Genomic DNA, 19631 nt, shown 5'->3' on the forward strand with positions numbered 1-19631 from the left:
CCAGAGCTGGCCCGGCCTGTACTCAGCTACCAGTGCCTCTCCTGGTGAAAACAATCAGGCTGATGGGGCGGGGGGGTTGGACAGGACCCAGAGGCCCACCAGCCTAGAGTGAGGTCATCCAAAAGCAGGAAGAGTGGAGGGTGGCATCTTCCAGGAACACACTTCAAACTGAGATAAAGCACCACCCAGATCTGTTACTGGGGAACAATAACTGGGCATAACCTTGTGTCTAACAGTAGGGGGTGGCTTAATTATAATGCAACCCAAAATAAAATGCTATCCAGCATCAAATATAAAATTGGATGAGAATAATGTCTATAATGAATACACTTTAGTATTTTAGACTATGAAAAATGCCTGCAAGAATATATATACACAGTTCAGGAAAAGAAAAACTTGTATAAATATTTTAATACTGAATTTATTGGGACATCATGAGATTAATACAAGTTACCTTTGGCCTCTACAATTACAAGAGCTGCTCAGCGTGGTGGTCACAAGCTTCCAGACATTTATTAGTCCGCTGAGCTGCTGCTTGGGTAACCTCGGTCATTAAGATTGATGCACGTGCATTTTCAGTTTCTTTTCTAAGGGCCGGCAGTGTAGTGGGTTTTCTGGGATACACGACATCCTCTAGGGTCCCCCATACAAGGGTAACACCATCTGTTAAAAAAACACCATACTATTTTTCTTTTCCTGAAGTATGTATACATTTTTTGGCAGATCCTGTATATGTGTAATATTTTTATGCACAGTTTGAGATACTCACTGCTTCAGATGGTTGTTACTTCCAGTTCCTTCAAAACCCCCAGTGGCTGCCCTTGGTTGAAATCCTTCCCTACATCCAAGAGGCACTCATGAGCCTGACCCATGTAAATCCCTCCCTGTTGCCCTCCCGGGTACTACACAGTGCACTGGTTTATTTTCTCAGCCTCCAAATTAATAAATGTATGGCGTCCATGTGTCTCTGGCTGGCTTTCCCTGCCCGAGACTATGATTAAGTGTTCCCCATGCTAAGTAAGTACCTGGAGTCATGGGTGCCAGCACCCCTCTGGGCTACACATGCAGAACAGGCCAGCTGGTGTGTAAAGTAAGAACACCTGGAAACATAGTAGGTGGCAAACCCTTTCCTGAGTGCTTGTGCCATCCACACTCACCTAACATGAGCCAAGGCGCTTGTCCATTCATGAGAGGTCTTCTAATTTCTGTCCTTGTCCTGTGTGTCCATGAGGGCCCCAGCAGGAAGCAGATTATCCCAGGAAGAGAGGAATTGCTCCCCAGAGAAGGGCCAGGGTTGAGAAAGACCTGATGTGGAAGGGACACTGGTGCCACCTCAGGGGAAGGCACCAGGCGGGCAGGTGCTGCCAGGAAACAGTGACACTCAGGCCCTAGAAGAGTCTGCCCCCTAAGAACCCTAGGTGTGGAGAGATTCAGCCACCCGCCCAAGGACAGGACATGTTCTGAGCTCTCTTCCGTCATGGAGTCTGTGACAATCAAAGCAGCAGGTGTGAGCCGGGCAGTGCAGCCCACAAAGCAGAGTAGGGCATGGAAGTCCTGGGGCAAGGTGGAGTAGACCCAGCCCAAGAAACTCTTTCAGATTTGTTGATGTTTGGGGGCTAAATTTCTCACTCAGACTTTAATCTGCATTTCCACAGTTACTAACAGTGGACATCTTTTTGTAAATTTTATAGGAGAGTCATTACATGTTCTCCATGAAATGCCCCTTTGGGACTTTCACTCACTTTCCTTTCTGATTCGCAGGGTTTCTCTGTCTTCCAGATACTAAGCTTTTATCTGTTCTGAAAGTACCAAGCATCTCCTCCAGATGGTGATGTACCTGTGTCTGTGGATAAATGGAAGTATGTAAATGTTAATATTGGCAACTTTATCAGTCTTTTCCTTTATGGTTTATTTTATGGGGTGTGTTTTAATGGTGTGGTTTAGGAAATTAGCTCCTCCCTGAAGTCATAATCCGTTCTCTGCCCTCTCTTAAAAGTCTTTTTATGGTCCTGGGGATTGAATCCAGGGCCTTTTCATGGAGCTATATCCCCAACCTTTTTTAAATTTGTTTTTGTTTTAAGCAGGATCTCACTAAATGGCTAAGATGCCCAGGCTGAGCTGGGATTTGTGATTCTCTGCATCTTAGCTACTTTCTCGTTTTTGGGACAAAATATCTGACACCCACAAGTTAAAGGAGAAAAGGTTTATTTAATCTCAGTTTGTAGATTGTAGTTTATCTATACTCAGCTGGTTCCAAGACAGGGCAGCATGGCAGAGGGGCATGGCAGAGGAGAAACAGTCTATGGCAGGGCAAGCAGGAGGCAACAAGCCATCAAGGCAGGGGGAAAAAATATATATATACATATATATATGTGTGTATATATATACATATATATATGTATACATATATATATATGTATATATATATGTATACAGTGGATCCTTGACTTATAAACTCAGTTGGTTCCTGAGGGCTGATTGTAACTAAGTCAGTACAGCTGAGATCCGTATGTTCACCTGGATATACACTATAGATAACAAGAGGCTGATGAATCTTCCATTAACCTAATTAACCCAAGTTGTTCCTGTGTCAGTCTGAAGCCCCACCTATGAGCACAAGGCTTTGGGGAGAACATCTAGATATAAGCCATAGACATAAGCCTGCTTCAGCCTCCCAGAATGCTGGGATTATAGGCATGTGCCACCCATCCAGCTTCCTCAAAGTGTTCAAGTTACTCTTTTCACTTTTGAGCACTTGATCCAACACATAGTAATGAATGTCAAGTGAGAGATGAGTAGGTAATTTCATATTTCCACAAGAATAAACAATTATTATCAACATTATTGATTATTCCTTTTCTTGTCTTGTCTTATCCTTAAATATGCAATACATCCTAGTTTATTTAAGTATTTTAAAGATGTCAGCAAATTTGATACCATCCAGTATAAAGATCTGGCACATCTTTCCCAGGATGTATTCTCAATAAATTTTTATTGTCATTGCTATTTGTAAATTGCATTTGTTTAAGTGCAGTGTTAAATTGACTGCTTCTGGTTTATACAAATGCAATTAACTTCCTTATTGATCTTATCTGCAGGGAGATCACATAGCATTATATAAGATCAATATAACCTTTAGTAAGGCTTAGTAACTTTATTAAACTCTACTTCATTTGTACAATTTGACTCCAGATTCTTTGCCATTTTTCTAAGACAAGATTCTAATTCTGCACATGATGATAGCCTCGTCCCTTCCCTGATCGGTGTATCTTTTATTTCCTTTTCTTGTCTTATTACACTGTTTAGTTCCTCCACCACATTGATTAATAGCAGTGATGATAGTGGACATTCTTGGCTTGAAGAAACAAATGCTTTTTTAGTATTTTTCCATTAGGTGTGATGTCTGATAACAGTTTTTAGAATCTAAATATCTATTTTGGAATTTGAATAAGAAGAACTTCTGTCATCAATGAACACTGAGTTTAAACAAAGTTCTCTCTCTCTCTCTCTCTCTCTACTGAGCTGCTCATATTTTTTCCCCTTTAAGTTGTTAATCTGGAAGAAATAAGTTAATATGTTTTCTATTTTTGCTTTATGGAACAAAACCTACTTAGTCACAAGCGATTGTCTACTTTATACCTTGCTTCTGTATTTGGCTAACATATTTTTAGGACTTCTGCATTCATGTTAACATTTGAGACTAGCCTATAATTTCCTTTTCTTAAACTGTCCTTGTTTTGATATCAAAATTACATACTTCTCAAAGGTTGATTTTGTAAAATTATTCTCTAAAAATTTTGTATGGGAATAATAATATCTACTCTTTGAATAATAAAATCTGAATGTAAAACTTGCTGGGTCTGCTATATTCTTCCTAAGAATATTTTAAACTAAATTCAATTTCCTTAACAGTTATTGGAATGTTCCAGTTTTACATTTCTTTTTGGGCAGTTTTGGTAATTCATACTTTCCAAGGATTTCTTCCATTTTGTCTGAATTTTCAAATTTACCAGCTTAAAATTGTTCATAATATTCTCTTATGATCTTTTCCCTTTTTTGCCTATGCTGTATCTAACCTTTCCATGTTATATTATACAATAAAGTAGGTCAAAAAGAAGCCTATAAAATATGCCAACTTACAATCCAAGAGTGAGGGTGTGTACTGCTGAGCCATTATTTCTGAATAATTAGTGATACTTGCTTTCTCCTTTCTGCTTTGAGACTGCAAGGAGACCTTATTATAGGGTTTGAGGCAGAACTAGCCCTGCTGAGCTATGAGGGCATCGCTGAGCACAGTGCAGGACTCCCCTGTTGGCCTCTGGATAGCTCCGGTGGACATGCCTTTTTCCACAGGCTCCCAAGCATGCTTGCTTTCAACTGTTCCTTGGACTTGAAGTGAGAGATGAGGTCCATGCAGCCACCCCTTCACTGGAACCAGGATCCCATGATCCATTCTGAGTCCTTGGGCCATTCCCAATTCCAGAGGTTAGTGAGCCGTAGAGGTCCTACCTTGCCAAGGACCCTAGAGTTGGAGAAGTAACCAATAAATGGAGTTGAAATTGGGCCTGTAGAGAAGCTTCTAGGTCTCACCAAGGTTCCAGCACCCCTGTGCGACCCTGTTCAAACCTGAGGACTGTGGGAATGTGTTGGCTCACAGCCAGTGGCCAAGACTCACATCTTGGGTATTTCCCCTCCTTCTGAGCACAATAAACCTGTAAACAGCACGAATGCTGTGGTGGCCCCATCACTGGTTCCTCCCGAGGCCACAGCTGCCCTGCACCTTATTCAAAGAAGCCCGAGTCTGTGACTGACTTGAGGGTAGCGAGTGTCAGAGCGCCTGCCTCTACCAGAGTAATTCAGGTCAGGAGCTTGCTTCCCAGACCAAGCCTCTTACTGACATGTTTATGTATTGATGTCAGTTTGCAAGTCAGGTAGCCTTCAAGGGTACCTTTGATTTTGTTCCAAGAACCTCATGATCAGTCAGCCACACCAAAAACCCAATTAGTAAACTGACCCTGATGCTTTATGCATAACCAGTCCCTTTCTCTGGCCACTAAGAACGGCCGCTGGGCTGTTTCCCCAGGGGTCTTCCCAACTGCCTTTGTGGTGGGAGTTTTACAAACAAGGGCTATGCCTATGCAGTTCTGTTGGGGCCTCCCTGTCTGAAGGTCATGTCAAGGTTGTGGTGAAGGGCACGTGATGCCAGCCTTCTCAGGGGTGAGTGTGTGTGTGCGTGTGTGTGCAAGGGTGTGGTTTGGGAGGGAGTTGGTAAGGCAGGGTGATTAGCATAATCCACTCCACATTCCCACCTCCCTTTAGCCTTTATCCCTGCCTATATCATGCTAAGACCAGCCTTCTCATCTTCAGTTACTGAGTGCTATTTTTCAGCCCAGGGTCACAATGACCAGCAAAAGAATGCTTCAGTCCACTCTTGGCTGACTGGGCTGGTTCATCACATCACATCTATACCGTGTTGAATTTTGTCACTTAAAAATATGTGTCCCTGGTACCTATGAATGTCTCTTTATTTGGAAATATGATGTGAGCAAGCTCACATTAGTCCACACTGGGTTAGGGAGAACCTAAATTCAGGACTGGTGTCCTTATCAGAGGAGGGAATTTTGGAGAAGATCAGCAGGGAGCAGGCAGAGGGAGCACCTCACAACCACAGGGAGTGCAACTGAAGCAGTGTAGCCCTGCCAACAACTTCACTGTGGACTTCTGAGCCTCCAGAACTACGATGAGACAAATTTCCATTGTTCAAAGCAATCTGGTTTGTGGTATTTGTCACAGCTGCCCTAGAAAGGGGATTCAACCTCTTACACTCATGATACCTGTATCTGTGTTTATAAACTGGACCCAGCATGAGTTGTGTTCTTTCTCCTTGGCTCATCATCTCCCACTTTTATACACACACACACACACACACACACACACACACACGTGTGCATGCGCTCACGCACGGACTTTTCATGATAGGGATTAACAAACTGCTAGAGCTCTTTTGCAGTGTAAGTCTCCTGCTGCCATTTTATTTTGCAGTGAGTCTCCAGAAGTCAGCCTAGGGGTGAGGAGAGGTTTTATCCCACTGTTGCTTACTAGAAACCTCCCTCACACCGGGAGGAATGGTGAACCCCAGGAAGACTGGAAGACTCCCATCAGACAAGGGGTGGGGAGTCCTCATTTCAGTTCCAAGGCCAACCAGAGGTCTGCAGCCTCTCCCACATAGTCCTGGTCCGATTTCTAAGTTTCTGTTCTTTCCTGACCAATGTCCTTAGTGAAGCTGATCGAACAATTCAGCATTGCAGATCAAGTTCAGAGGGGCTTGTTATTTCTGTTCTGTATTGGTTTGTTTTCCTATTTCTGCCAGCTGAAAAAAAGATTCTTAGAGCATGATTATAGAACTACGCCTCCAGCTGAAGGTTTGGAGTTTTGAGTTTGATGTTCTCTTTTCTCTAGTTATTCTGCATAGCAGAAGTGGCCAATTCACCTCTACAGTCCTTAAATTCATCCTGTCACCCTGTTTTATGGTAATGCTGATGTGGTCCCACCCCTTCCATATCTTGGTTCCACCAAGCATTGGATCCTAGGCCATAACAGGCAATAATTTAGTTATCTTCATGCTACGGGCCACTACATTTTCAGCAAAGGATATTAACTGAGCCTTCCCTGCTTTTTATCCCATCTTGTGGCATGATTGCTAATGCCCCCGATTTCCCAGCCCCTCTTCCTGTGATACTACAATGTCTGCTGGAGGAGGACAGGTCTGGCCAGCGAGTGGACAGCTTCCCAGCCTGCCTTGCAGCTAAATGGGGCAATACAACCAAGTGATAGGATGTCAAACTGATGCGTGTAACTACTTCATCATATTCCCAGTTTCTCCTTCTTCCTTCTCTATGGCTTGGAAATGAACTTTGACCCAGCAACCAAGTGTGGAGAACAGCAAAGCCATCCCAGCACTCAAGCTCTGTAATAGGAGAGAGAAATGAACATTTGTCTTTTTCAGCCACTCTCTGTTGGAATCTTGAGCATGGCATCTTAGAGCCTCTCCAGGAGCAGATATAAATCCTCACCCTGTTCCTGAGGGTCTCTTGACTCCACTCCACACTGAGCATCAATTCGTGCACCAGAGTTCTTGCTACCAACCACAGCACCTGGCTCTAGAGAAAGTCAATGCATGCAAACACACGTCCGTTAGGAAGTGAGGAAGCACTTTCAAAGCCTATAGAGACGTGAAGGACCAGGACCAGGTTTTAACATGGACAGAAGCCAAAGGAGCCGTGGAGGAGCAGGCTCCTCCATGAATCAAGAAGCAAGGTCATCCAGCAACCCTCTTCACTGCTGAGAAGCTGATTCTGAATCCTCCCCACAGCTTGTGTGTCACTCCCCACTGATTCAGAGATCTGCAAGGCAGCATCTGATGGGCTGGGTGTGGTGTGGGGACAGGATGAGACAGCTGCCCTTCAGTGCCACACTCAGTGGACAATTCTCCACAGAAGTGAGGGTCCCACAGGAAGTCTGTGTCTATAGTGCCACACTTTAGGGACACATCCATCCCAGTGCCCAGAGGGCTCACACCCGAGGGCTGGGGTGAGTTGAAGAACCACAAAGCCTTTCTTTAGGAAAATAGAAAATGTTCAAATCTCACAAATTTGGATTCTTACATTAAAAATTAAAAACAAGACAGGCTGAGCAACCCTGTGAAGTAGCTGTTCTGAGGGAAGCTGCTGCAGAAGAAAGCTCGAAGCTTGCTCCTGAAGATGTCTCCAAGGAAGCAACTATTATCTCCACAAGGGCACCAGAGTCCCGGCCGTGCTCTCAGCCTGCAAGCTAAGAAACCAAGGGCACATCCGCCTTGTTGGCATTCACCCTCACTCCCTCTACACCCGGGCCCCGGGGAAGAATACAATGCAGGAGTGGGACCTGTAGAAGATGGACAGGAAGAGACAATTACAGTCAGAATGCTATTCAGGGAGCCTGGGCACAGGAGGAGGTGGAGTTTGTAACTTGGAGGAGACTCGGGAAAGATGCTCCTTCCCAACCTTGGGATGCACAATATCCACTGTGAAAGGCCCCTTCCTCCCGCACAGGACAGGGCCTAAAACATCTTCATCATTTGGGAAATATTTGCTGAGGGCCTACCACATGGTACACTGAGTTAGTCCCAGAAACAATAGTTGTGTTGCAGGGACAAACAGGAGCCCACCCAGGTACAGAAAGAGAGGAGAGAAGAAGTGGGGAGTCAGCTGACCTTTGGCCCCATGGAAGTGGGTTTGAAACTGTTCAAAGTGAAGTAGAAACCTACTGAGTTTTACAGGTTGGGAGTTGAGGGAGGTGAAATCAGGAGGTCTCCTGGAAACCACTGCAGCAGACCATGTGTTACTTAATGATGGAGATGTTTCTGAGAAATGCTTTGGTGGGCAGTTTTGTTATTTCTTATGTATACTTACATGAGCTGAGATGGCTATGGTGTCATTAGACACTAGGATTCTATGGGACCACCATGGAATATGAAACCTGCCACTGATCAAAATAGTTTTTATGTGGAGGTTGGAAGCAAAGAGAGAAGGGAGGCTAGAGATAATTGGAGGAGGGACTGGAATGTGCTTGCTACTGCCTGTGGGAGCAGAGGGAAGGCTCAGAGGGTTTCTTGGTTTCTGGCTTGAACCACAGGTAGAAAGGTATGCTGCTGCCCGACATGGGAAAAGTCAGGGTCTCTGGACCATACAGCCCTTTCTCTTTCTCCCTTTCTTCTTGGGGGTAATGTCCACCACCACCATGGCCAGTTTTACAAGGACCCTGTCCTGCAAGGGAAGTCTTCAAGGGTCCAACACAGCCAGGGCCACTTCAGAAGGGAAATCCGTCTAGTTAGGGGGTCAGAGACAGGAAGCAAATATCAGCCACTTCCTCCAGGGACCAGCCATGGGGATCTCCATGTGCCTCCTTCAGCTGTCCTATTTCTCAGTTGCTTCATAACTCAGGCAAGAAGGAGTCTTGCTAATGACGAGCCAATCCAACCCCAACAGAGCCCTGGAGAGAAGCACACAGCCACACGCAGCCCATGGGATCACTCTGTGTCTCCTTTCTGTGTTCCTGTGGCTGATGAGCCCCATTCTGACCAGTTCTCCACTCAGGTTAGAGTACTGTACAGGGCCTGTCCTAACCCAGGTCTTCACAGTCACTTGCATATTTTATTCCATTTTGTAATGCCAATAAGATTATCTTATTTCCACATTACTAAAGGGATTGCTTCCTTTGCCTTGAAGGATCAATTTAGTACTTCAAGGCATCTGAAATTTGGACTGATTATTAGAAGGACCAGACACATTTCTCCATGTATTACCTTCAGCAGCCTAAGAAAAGTATCATCATCAAAAGATCCATAGGTGGCTCCTACAGTGTTTGTACAAGTGTCTGCGGATGGCCCTGGAAGAGCTAATTACAAAGAATCACTATATTCACGAGTAGGGTTTGAGTTACGGCACATACTTGAAAAGAATAAAAATTTGTCTTCATTTAAGAAAAAATATATTCTACATGAGAATTTTATTAATGTTCTTGCTCTGTTCCCCATCAAATAGCTCAGGTTGGTGAGTTTGAACATGCCCCCAAATATATGTAAGTAATTATTCTCTGCTTAATGAAAGAATCCACTTTAGGGCAAACCTGGCATAATTACAGACTCATTTATCCCCCATTAGATTTTCAATCAAAATTCATGATAAGAAAGAAAGAAGATCACAGTAATGATAAAGAAATAAATTCATCAAGCGATGATAATAATAAATACACATGCATCCAATATTAAGACACATAAATCCATAAAGCAGACATAAACAAAACTGAAGAGAGAAATAGGTAGGTATACAATAGTAGTAAGGGACTTCAAGACTTCTCTTTCAACAATAAAGAGCTCATCCAGACAGAAAATCAATAAGAGAATCATGGATTTTAACAGCACTATATATCAAATGCACCTAACAGACATGTACAGCACATTCCATCAATGACACATTCTTTTCAAGTTCACAAGGAACATTCTCCAGGATAGAGGTGATGTCAAGCCACAAAAGTCTTGATAAATTTAATAAAATTAAAATTGTATCAAGTATCTTTTCCAACCACAATGGTATAAAACAAGAAAACATAATAGAAGAAAAATCAGAAAATTTATAAAAATATGGAAATTAAACAACACACTGCTGAATAACCAACGAATGAAAAAAATCAAGAGAAATTAAAAGTGCCTTGAAATAAATGAAAATAGAAGCACACCATCTCAAAAACTTATGGGACTCAGCAAAAGCAGTTCTGAGAAAGACATCTACTGTAATAAATGCCCACATTATGGGAAAAATAAATATCTCAAATAAACAATCTAAATTTACACCTTCAGAAGCTAGAAAAAGAATAAAATTAAGCCAAAAGTGGCAGAAAGGAGGAAACAATGGTTAGAGCAGGAAAAAAATGAAACAGAGAATAGAAAGACAAAAGATCAATAAAACTAAGTCAACTTTTTGACAAGACATAATTGTCAAACTTTTAGCTAGACTAACCAAGAAAAAAGAGGTAAGACTCAAAAAACTAAAATCATAAATGAAAAAGGTGACTATCTACAACTGATACTGAAGAAATTCAAACCACCATAAGAGATTACTATGAACAATGGTACACCAACCAACTGGATAATTTAGAAGAAACTGATTAATTCCTACAAACAAACATCCTACCAAGACTGGATCATGAAGAAGTAGAAACAGACAAATAATAAATGAGGAGATTGTCTCAGTATCAAACACCTTCCAACAAAGAAAAGCCCAGTACCAAGACCTTCATGGGAAATTCTCCGAGCATTTAACAGTGAACACCAAACGTTCTCAAAATCTTCCCAAAACATTTGAGGAGAAAGGAACACTTCCAAACTACAAAGCCACAGAAGTTACTATAAGACAAAAAAGTTATAAGCCAATACCCCTGAGGAGCATGGTTGCAAAAATCTCCAACAAATAATAGCAAATCATATTTAAGAGCCCATTAAAAGGATCATTCACACTGTCATCAAGTGGGATTTATCCCTAGGGTAAAAGTATAACTTGGCATACACAGATCAATAAATGTGATTTATTGCATTAACAGAATGAAGGATAAAAGTCATATGTCTATCTCAATAGACACAGAAAAAGTATTTGGAAAAATTCAGTATCCTAGCCAGGCATGGTGAGGCAAGGCTGTAAGCCCAGCACTTAGGAGGCTGAGTCAGGAGGATTGCCTCCAGTTTGAGGCCAGCCAAAGAGTGGCCAGCCAGGGAGACCCTGTCTCAAAAAAGAAAAATCCATATCCTTTCTTCATGAAATCAACTCTGAACAAATTAGGTGTAGAACAACTGTACTTCAATATAGTGAAGCCCACAGATACACGATAAGCTCATGGTTAACATCACACTCGGGAAGGAAAATCTGAAATACCTTCCCTACCTTCAGGAGCAAGATGAAGCTGAGTATTCTCACCATTTCTATTCAACATATTAGGCCAGAAAAAAAAAGAAAGAAAGAAAAGGAAAGGAAGACATCCAAATCAGAAAGGAAGGGTTTATCTGTTTACAGAGGACATGATTTTATATGTAAAAACCATCACCAAACAACTATTAGGAATATTGAATTCAGTAAAGTTGCAGGAAATAAAGCTTAATAAATCATGGGAAACCCTGGCTTGGTAGAAAAAGGAGGAAGAAAAGAGGGGAAGAAAAGCTGAAGCAAAGCAGGGATTCCCTCTGCTCCGCTCTCTGGCTTCAGCCTGCTGAAGACTAAAGACAAATCCCAAAAGGGTGGCTCCCCCAAAAGCTAAGCCCAGAATTGCCAAGGGACCCCACCCTAGGCACCCATCCACCAGTATCACAAACAAAGAAAAACCAGGCCCAGTGCAAGAATCCAGGCACAAAGCGTCCCCCGCCCTCTGTTTCCCAAGGCAGAGCTTGGAGACAGAAACAGATCCCCTGGTCTCCAGGCCGAGGGAGGGGAGGATGGGAAAAGGATCATGGCAGGGATATGGGGTTGCATTTGGGGTACTGGAAAGGGGTGATGGCTACACAGTATCAGTACACTAAATCCCACTGGATTGTTCACTTTACAATGGTTCATTTTCTGTTTCGTGGTTCATTTTATGTCAAAAACAAAACAAAAATCCCGCCCGCTAGCAACAGGAAGAAGCACTTGCCCTTCAGAAAATGAGAAGGAGCCTTCCAGGCAGACACAGTGAGGGTGGGCAGCAGAGGGCTCAGCACAGCAAAGGCACAAGTTGGGCCACCAGGCACTGCTGGGGAACAGCCAGTCCCAGGACTCAGTGATCCCTGGAAGGCATGGCAGGGAAACCCTGGAGACAGCGGTGGGCAGGCCGGCCGGGGTGGAGGATCAGGAAGGCCTTGAAGGATGGTGTGAGGGATGCAGGCACAGCTCTGCCCAGCTACAGCTGCCAAGGGTACACCCAACTGTCCTAGAAAGAGCATCTGGGGCAATCAGGAGTTGGGCCACAAGGCAGAATGCCTTGCCCAGGTGGGAGGAGAGACCACCTGCTACGACCTCAGTGTCTGTGTGCCCCTAAATTCACGGGCTGAACCCCAGCCCCAAGGTGACAGTATTAGCAGGTAGGAGCTGCGATATGTGATTAGGTCAGGAGGGTGGGGCCCTCATGCTTCAATTACCGCCCTTATAAGAAGGGATACTGGAAGGATTTTCCTATCTACCCTGTGTGCACAGAGCAAGATCTTCAAACCAGGAAGCTGGCCCACACCAGACACTGGGTCTGCCCGCTCCTCCATCCTGGGCATTCAGCCTCCAGGACTGCCAGAGATCAGTGCCTGCTATGCAGGCTGCCAGGTCTCTGGCCTTTGGTTACAGCAGCCAGGCAGGGCTAGGGCACCACTGTTTGGATAGAGGTGGTGATAACTGAAACTGAGACAAAGACAGTAGAAAGTGCTGGGAGCTGGGTGAAAGGCAGATTTCACAGGTGTGGCAATGCACTGATGTAGCGCACACTTGATGTAACAGTGACAGTGACAATGGGAATAAAGATGAGGTTGCCACTAGATACCACGGGCATTTACAGAGGTCTCCACAGCCCAGGTGCTGACACGACAACCTGGGATGACCCTAATCCTCTCTGACACCCAAGGGCACTGGAACAAGAAGCCACTCTGGGCTGCATGCCAGGCTCTGAGCCCACTCACCCTGCTCTGTCACAATGAGACAGACAGAAACGGCTGAAGGAGAAATGTCCAAATGCAAACGTTTGTGTCAGGACCCAGGCTCCTCAGACACAGAGCCTCAATGATAGTCTCCGTGAAGCTCTCGTTTCACAGAGGAAATGGGGTGGCCCCATGTGCTCCAAGGCCACTCATCTCACTGCAGGTGAAAATGATTGCTGTCTTAACTGCTTTCCTGTTGCTAAGGCACAAGACCGATGCTCACAGCTTAACTTAAACTTTATTTTGGCTCATGGTTTCAGTCCTTGGTCGCCAGTTCCAATGCAAAAACAGGATGGCAGAAGGGTCTGGTGAGGGAAAAACTGCTCAACCCATGGTGGCCAGGAAGCAGGGGGGAAAGGGAGAAGCCAGGAACAAGAATACACCTGTCCAGGTCCCACCCCCATGATTCACCTCCGACCAAGCCCCACCCCTAATGACACATTCAGCTATGAGCTGGATTTATCCACTGGTAAGTGTAATTTCTCCATGATCCAGTCATTTTCACCTTGCAAAAGCCCTACCTGTGAACACAGAGACTTTGGGGGGTCCGTTCTAGGTCTAAACCGTAACATTCTGCCCCTGGAACCTGAAAGGCTCACGTCCATCTATCTATGCAAAATACATTTAGTCCATCTCTAAGAGTCGCCAAAGTCTTAACAGTTCCAGCATTGTCAGAAGTCCAAGTCCACAGTCTGTTCTAAGACTGAAGGCAAAGCTCCTGACTGTGAGTCCCTGTAAAAATCAAAAAGAAAGCTAAATACTCCTAACATACAGTGGCACAGGGTAAATATTCTCATTCCAAAAGGGAGAAAGAGGGGGATAAAAAGAAAACAGTGGGATAGACCTAAGCAAAACTGAAATGCAGCAGGGCAAACATTAAATCCTGTAGTGCCATGCCCAGTATCCAGGACAAGCTGTGGCGAGATGCGAATTCCAAGGCCTTGGGCAGCCCCACCCCTATGGTGCTGCTGGTTGTAGCCCTCGAGGCCTCTCCCTTGGGCTGACTTTGCTCACTCTCTGCAGCTTTCCTCAGAAGGTGTTCCACATTCATGGCATCTCCAACTTCCTGCTGTCTCCTCTACACTTTCAGTGTCACTTCCACAGCTTCATGTCTGTCAGGGGCACACTGCCTGGCCTCCCAGGTCTTCTGAAATCTGGGAGGAAGTTTCCACCCCCCTGCATTCTTCATGCTTGAAAAACAAGCACCGCATGGATGATGCCAAGGCCTGCTGCCACCTCAAGCAGTAGCCTGGCTCCTTAGATCACAATGGCAGTCCCCTCTGAGTGCCTGGGTAGATGAGGACTGTGATACAAGTCCCAGGGAAACAATTCCCTGGATGGTCTTTCTCCAGTAGGGGCCTGGGGCCATCTCTCAAATAAAAGCTTCACAGTTTTGCACCTTTGACCCCACAAAAGGTGGGATCTTGCTGATTCCCTAGATGCCTTCAAACTATCTTTCCTATTGTTCTGATCAAGGTATTTGTCTTCTTTTTTAATACTAATCTCTTCAATAACCAAACTTTCTTTGCCCCAAATTTGCAAGTTCTTATTCAACTCTGCCATTGGCTCCTGATTCCCATTGTAGATGTGGCTAAAAGCAGCCACCAATACCTATGATGCTACAGCCTGAACATTGGGCTGTTTGAAATTTCCTCCACCAGATTAATTGGTCCACCAGATTTAATCTCAGTCTCCTGAAAAGTCTCAGGACACTGGCAAAATTCAGACTTTTTTTTCTGGCCAAAGTGTAAGACATGGGACCTCTAGTTCAATTTTCAATAGTGTCCCTTTCCCAAGTGAAACCTCCTGAGCCTGGCCTTCACTGTCCACATTCCAATTGGCACTCTGGTCTTCTGAGCTCTGACGAGTATCACACATCAACCTCTGCTCACAACATGCTAGGGCTTCTCTTACCTGCATCTCCAAACTTCTCTCACAACCAACTCTCAAAGACTTCTAAATCACATGGTCAGATGTAGTCACAGCAATGATCTCACTTTGCTGGCACCAATGTCTGTCTCAGCCACTTTCCTGTTGCTGAGACACAGTACCTGACACTTACAACTTAAAGGGGGAGAGGTTTATTTTGGCTCATGGTTTCCGACCATGATCAAATGGCTCTGAGGCACAAACAGGATGGCAGAAAACAGAACAGAGGAAAAGGTACTGGGAGAGAGACATACCCTTCCAAGTCACACCCCAGTGACTCACCTCTTCTAACCAGACCTCACCCAAGGGCACATCCAATCGTCTTCCAAACTGATGAGACTTTTGGAGGACAATCTAGATTTAAACCATAACAACCTGGGTAATGACTCTAAATGATCCGATGTCCACTTTATAGTCCTGGGAGGTTGTAAGTGTTGCTTTACATAGAAAAATGGATTTTTTATCTGTGATTACATTTAGGATCTCCAGGTGGAGAGATTCATCTGGATTATGGCTGGGCCCTAAATGTCATCACAAGCATCCTCGGAGGAGAAAGTCAGGGGGACTTTAGACACAGCACAGACATCTAGAGGCAGCAATGGGCATGGTACAGCCCCAAACCAAGGAAAACCAGGGCCACAGAGGCTGGAAAAGGCCAGCAGCAGATTCCCTGCTAGAGCTTCCAGAAGGAGCCAGGCTCAAGCCAGACTTCTGTCCTACAGAACAGGTTTGGGGTAAATTGACTGACCCGTCATGGAAACTAAGTGTATGAAACTAGCCTGACACCCAGTCTCCAGGCCGTGTCTCCAGCTGGCAACAAAACATGCAGACAGAGACCGTGTCCTCCAGCCCACCTGCTCATGTGGGTGCAGGAAGCAGAAGATGCTGAGCAGGACGGAAGCTGACCCTGCCCCGGCCGTGGCTCCCTGTCCAGGTGCAGGAAGGGGGGCTCGCTGCTGGCAGAGGTGGAGGCCAAGGTAACATGGGGCTCTGGGGAGAAGGAGTTGCTGACGTGTCAGAGGTTTCATTGTTTCCTCTTCCAGAAATCTTCACCAGTGGGATTTTTAACACGAATTTTATCCCTTAAAAAACTCACCCAGAGGCATTTTCTTGCCCTTTCCACTCAGCTTTTCCTGGTAGTTAAGAAAATAAGAATGGTCACCATAGGCCAGGCCCACAGCCCATCCAGGCCAGGATCTCATCTCCAGAATTGGTACCCGGGGATGACTTGAAACAGAGATCTTCTTTCGGATAATTGCACTTCCTCACTTGAGGCCATGAGTGGAAATATCAGCATTTGTGTCACAGGAAATTGTGGAAGGCAGGTCCTTCTGCCCGGGGCTCTCTAGCAGCGCTTCATTAACGGAGACAAGTGAGCAGGTGCCCGGAACCCTGAACTCTGGGCTCAAGCTGGGCCAGCGAAGGCTCCAGGAGCAGTCAGGGGAAACTGGCAGCTCCCTGGAGAGAAGGTTGCGGTAGCCAGAGCCCAGCCCCCTGCTGTCCCAAAGTGACCTTGTGGAGGGGTTCGTGGCACCCCTGGAGCCATGAGACAGCCCAAAGTGCCTGCACCAATCTGCTGGGGCAGCTGTGACAAAGTGCAAGGTGTGATCAAAACCTATGGTGACTATTTACTCATTTTTAAAAAATGAATTACACTGGAAGACATGTTGCCATTAATCCCCCTTAAAAATATTTCACATACGCTATCCCACCGTTCCTGCCACTCTCTGCAGCAGCTCTGGAGCCTCTCTCAGGAGTGTCTTTTGTTGCGCTGTCCTGGCTGCCTCAGTATCCTGAATTGATTCTAAATGTTTCCCTTTCGTGGTTCTTTTGACTTTGGGGGGGGAACCAGAAGTTGCATGGTGTGGGTCCAGTGAAGAAGGCAGATGGAGACACACCAATGTCTTCACTTGGCAGGAGGACTCGCTATATTTTTGATCACATCTCATGAAGACACTCATGAAAGAGGACTCCAGAGCCGCTTCGGAGAGTGGCAGGAACGACGAGATGAGTATGTTCAAAGCTGGGGGAGTACTTTGAGGGAGGTTAATGGCAATGAGTCTTTTACTAGAGTACATATTTTTTTTAATTTAAACATTGACTGTATATTTCAATTACCCCATGACCACAAACTGGGCAGCAGAAGAGCTAAACTTACCCTCTCGTCTTCCTTGAGTCCATGAGAAGCCCAAGGTCACAGCGGCATCGTCCTGGTGTCCCTGAGCTTGGTGTCTCTGAGTCACCTTGCAGCATCCTCCATGCTCTTCCCACCAGGACAGCACTCTCCTGCCCGTCCCACTGGGTCACCACCCCACCGCTGTGACCCCCTTTAACCTTGATGAGCTGCTTAAAGCTCTAAATGCTTAAAGGACTCCAAATCCAGTCCCATTCCAGGCAAGGGTTTCCTTCCGCCTGTAAAATTCAGCCCATCACTGCACCCGAGTTGATTTACCCAGCCTGCACACCAATCCCAGGAGCCCTGGGGGTTCCTCTCCCCAACCCTACTAGGCAGCTCCTCCTAGGTGCATGCTTTCCCTCACCCTTAGGAGCCAACGGCTTTGAGGAGAGAGCAGACAAAAGCTGACTCCACCCAGGGCTTATTCAGAAAGGAAAGAATGGTGGGTGTGTCCTGGGGACAGAAGTGAAGGAAGCAGCCTGCACTCCACACCTTCTGGGGCCTCCCTGCAGAGCTGGGCGCTCCCCAGTATACCCCACAGCCTCTCGCAGCTCCACCCTGTGCAGGCCAGGGCTCGGAGTGGCCTTCTGCTACAAAACCAGCAAAGGGAGGCTTTCCTTCTCCCTCGTTAACCCTAAGGTGACCCCAAAGTCTGTACATCCTGGGCATTGTGGGGCCCAGAGCCCAAACTCTAACATGAGAACGGTAGTGGGAGGCCCAGGGATCCTCCTGCCTGTTGATTCTGCTCCCCGGGAAACTGATCATTTCTCCCCAGCATGGCTCTAACTGGGGCCCTGGCCTCCATCTAACTCTCTCTCAAGTGAAGCCACAGATTAGCTAATGTTTGCAGGGAGAAAAGGATGTCTCCAGAACAAGCATGAACTCTTTACGCCCAGTGTCCAGCCTGTCTGAGATCTAACTGCAACCCCTGCCGGCCCTCTCAGAAGTGGCTTCCAATAACAAGGGGACAGCGCCGCCTTGGGACCCTGGTTCCGCAAGGCACAGAGAAGGGGCGTTTGGGCTGAAACCAACCCACAGCACAGACCGCCCGTAGGTGGAGGAGAGGGTTCCACAGATGAAGATGCTACCCCTGCATCGTCCTGCCCATGTGGCCCTAGCCGCGCAGCTCAGGGAGGAAGCAAGAGGAGATCCCGGGTCTGGAGTGGGCAAGCTCCTCGGGTGGATCCCACCTGCCTGATGATCGGTACACAGAGCCTGGGCAGCCGCTCCGAGCCACAGAGCCCAGGGGAAGGAGGAGAATGTGCAGCAGACCGAGCCCGTGGATAAATCAGGCTGACCCACTGCGGAAAGAGGCACATCCTAGCCTCTTGGCAAATACACCTCCTATGGATCCAGAAGGCCAGCTGCAAATTTAAGGTCCTAGGCCTCCTGAGAGCTGAACACCACCACGTGCCCGGCAGCACAAGAGGGCTGGCCTAGCTGCCGGGCCTGCCCTCAGCCCCCTCCCTGTGCCGTCTCTGTCCTGCACGAGGAGCCCTCAGGCCGCATGAGCCCAGACCCAGCTGTGTCCCTTGCCGCCTGGTCTGTCCCAGGAAGATGGGCTCAGGCAGGCCATCTGCAAACGGCCCCGGGTACTGGATGTGAGCTACAGGCTGCGGACGACCTGTCCCCAGTCCACGAAGACTCCTGGCTGGGCTGCGGGAGGTCAAGGTGGCCCTCAGTGCCTGGCCAGTCTGCGGCTGGACACGGATGTCCATCTCCCAGCAGCCTCCTCTGCTGCAGCCTCCAATCCCAGTGGCCCTCCCGGTGCCCCATGGCAAACCCTTTGGGTGCAAACCGAGATGTAAACAAATTAATAATGAGAATAATGAAAATAACCACTCCACATTTCCTAGATGCTAAGACACACGTTCTCGTTTCTCTTTTTAGCTTCTCTGAAAGTGGGACACATTTTATAATTACGATGAACGCTGAGTCAAATGGGGTTTCACAGGTGCTCCGTGACGCTGTCGGTAAGTCAATGGTGCCCCCTACAGTCGAAACTGTCCTAGAATCGGGGTCTTTGGGGAAGCGCGGGCTTGACCCTCCTCAGGAGGGTGCGTACCCTCCAGGGGAGGCTGGGGACTGCAGGTGTCAGGTGGGGGCTGCCTAAGAACTGAGGGGTGGCCGAGGGGGCTGGAGGGGCTGGTGGGGCTTCCTCCCTCCTTCCTGACCCAGGAAGGAGGCCATCCTGCCACTGGGGGTAAGACCGAGCCCTGCCTCTCTCCAGCCTGAAGGCACATTTCACCTGCATCAGCACTGCAGACCTGGGGAGGCAGGAGGGAC

This window comes from Heterocephalus glaber, unplaced genomic scaffold (genome assembly GCF_053883595.1).
Source record: "Heterocephalus glaber isolate CG9 unplaced genomic scaffold, H.glaber_assembly_v1.0 deba00001447, whole genome shotgun sequence".
In the NCBI taxonomy this organism is placed as follows: Eukaryota; Metazoa; Chordata; class Mammalia; order Rodentia; family Bathyergidae; genus Heterocephalus; species Heterocephalus glaber.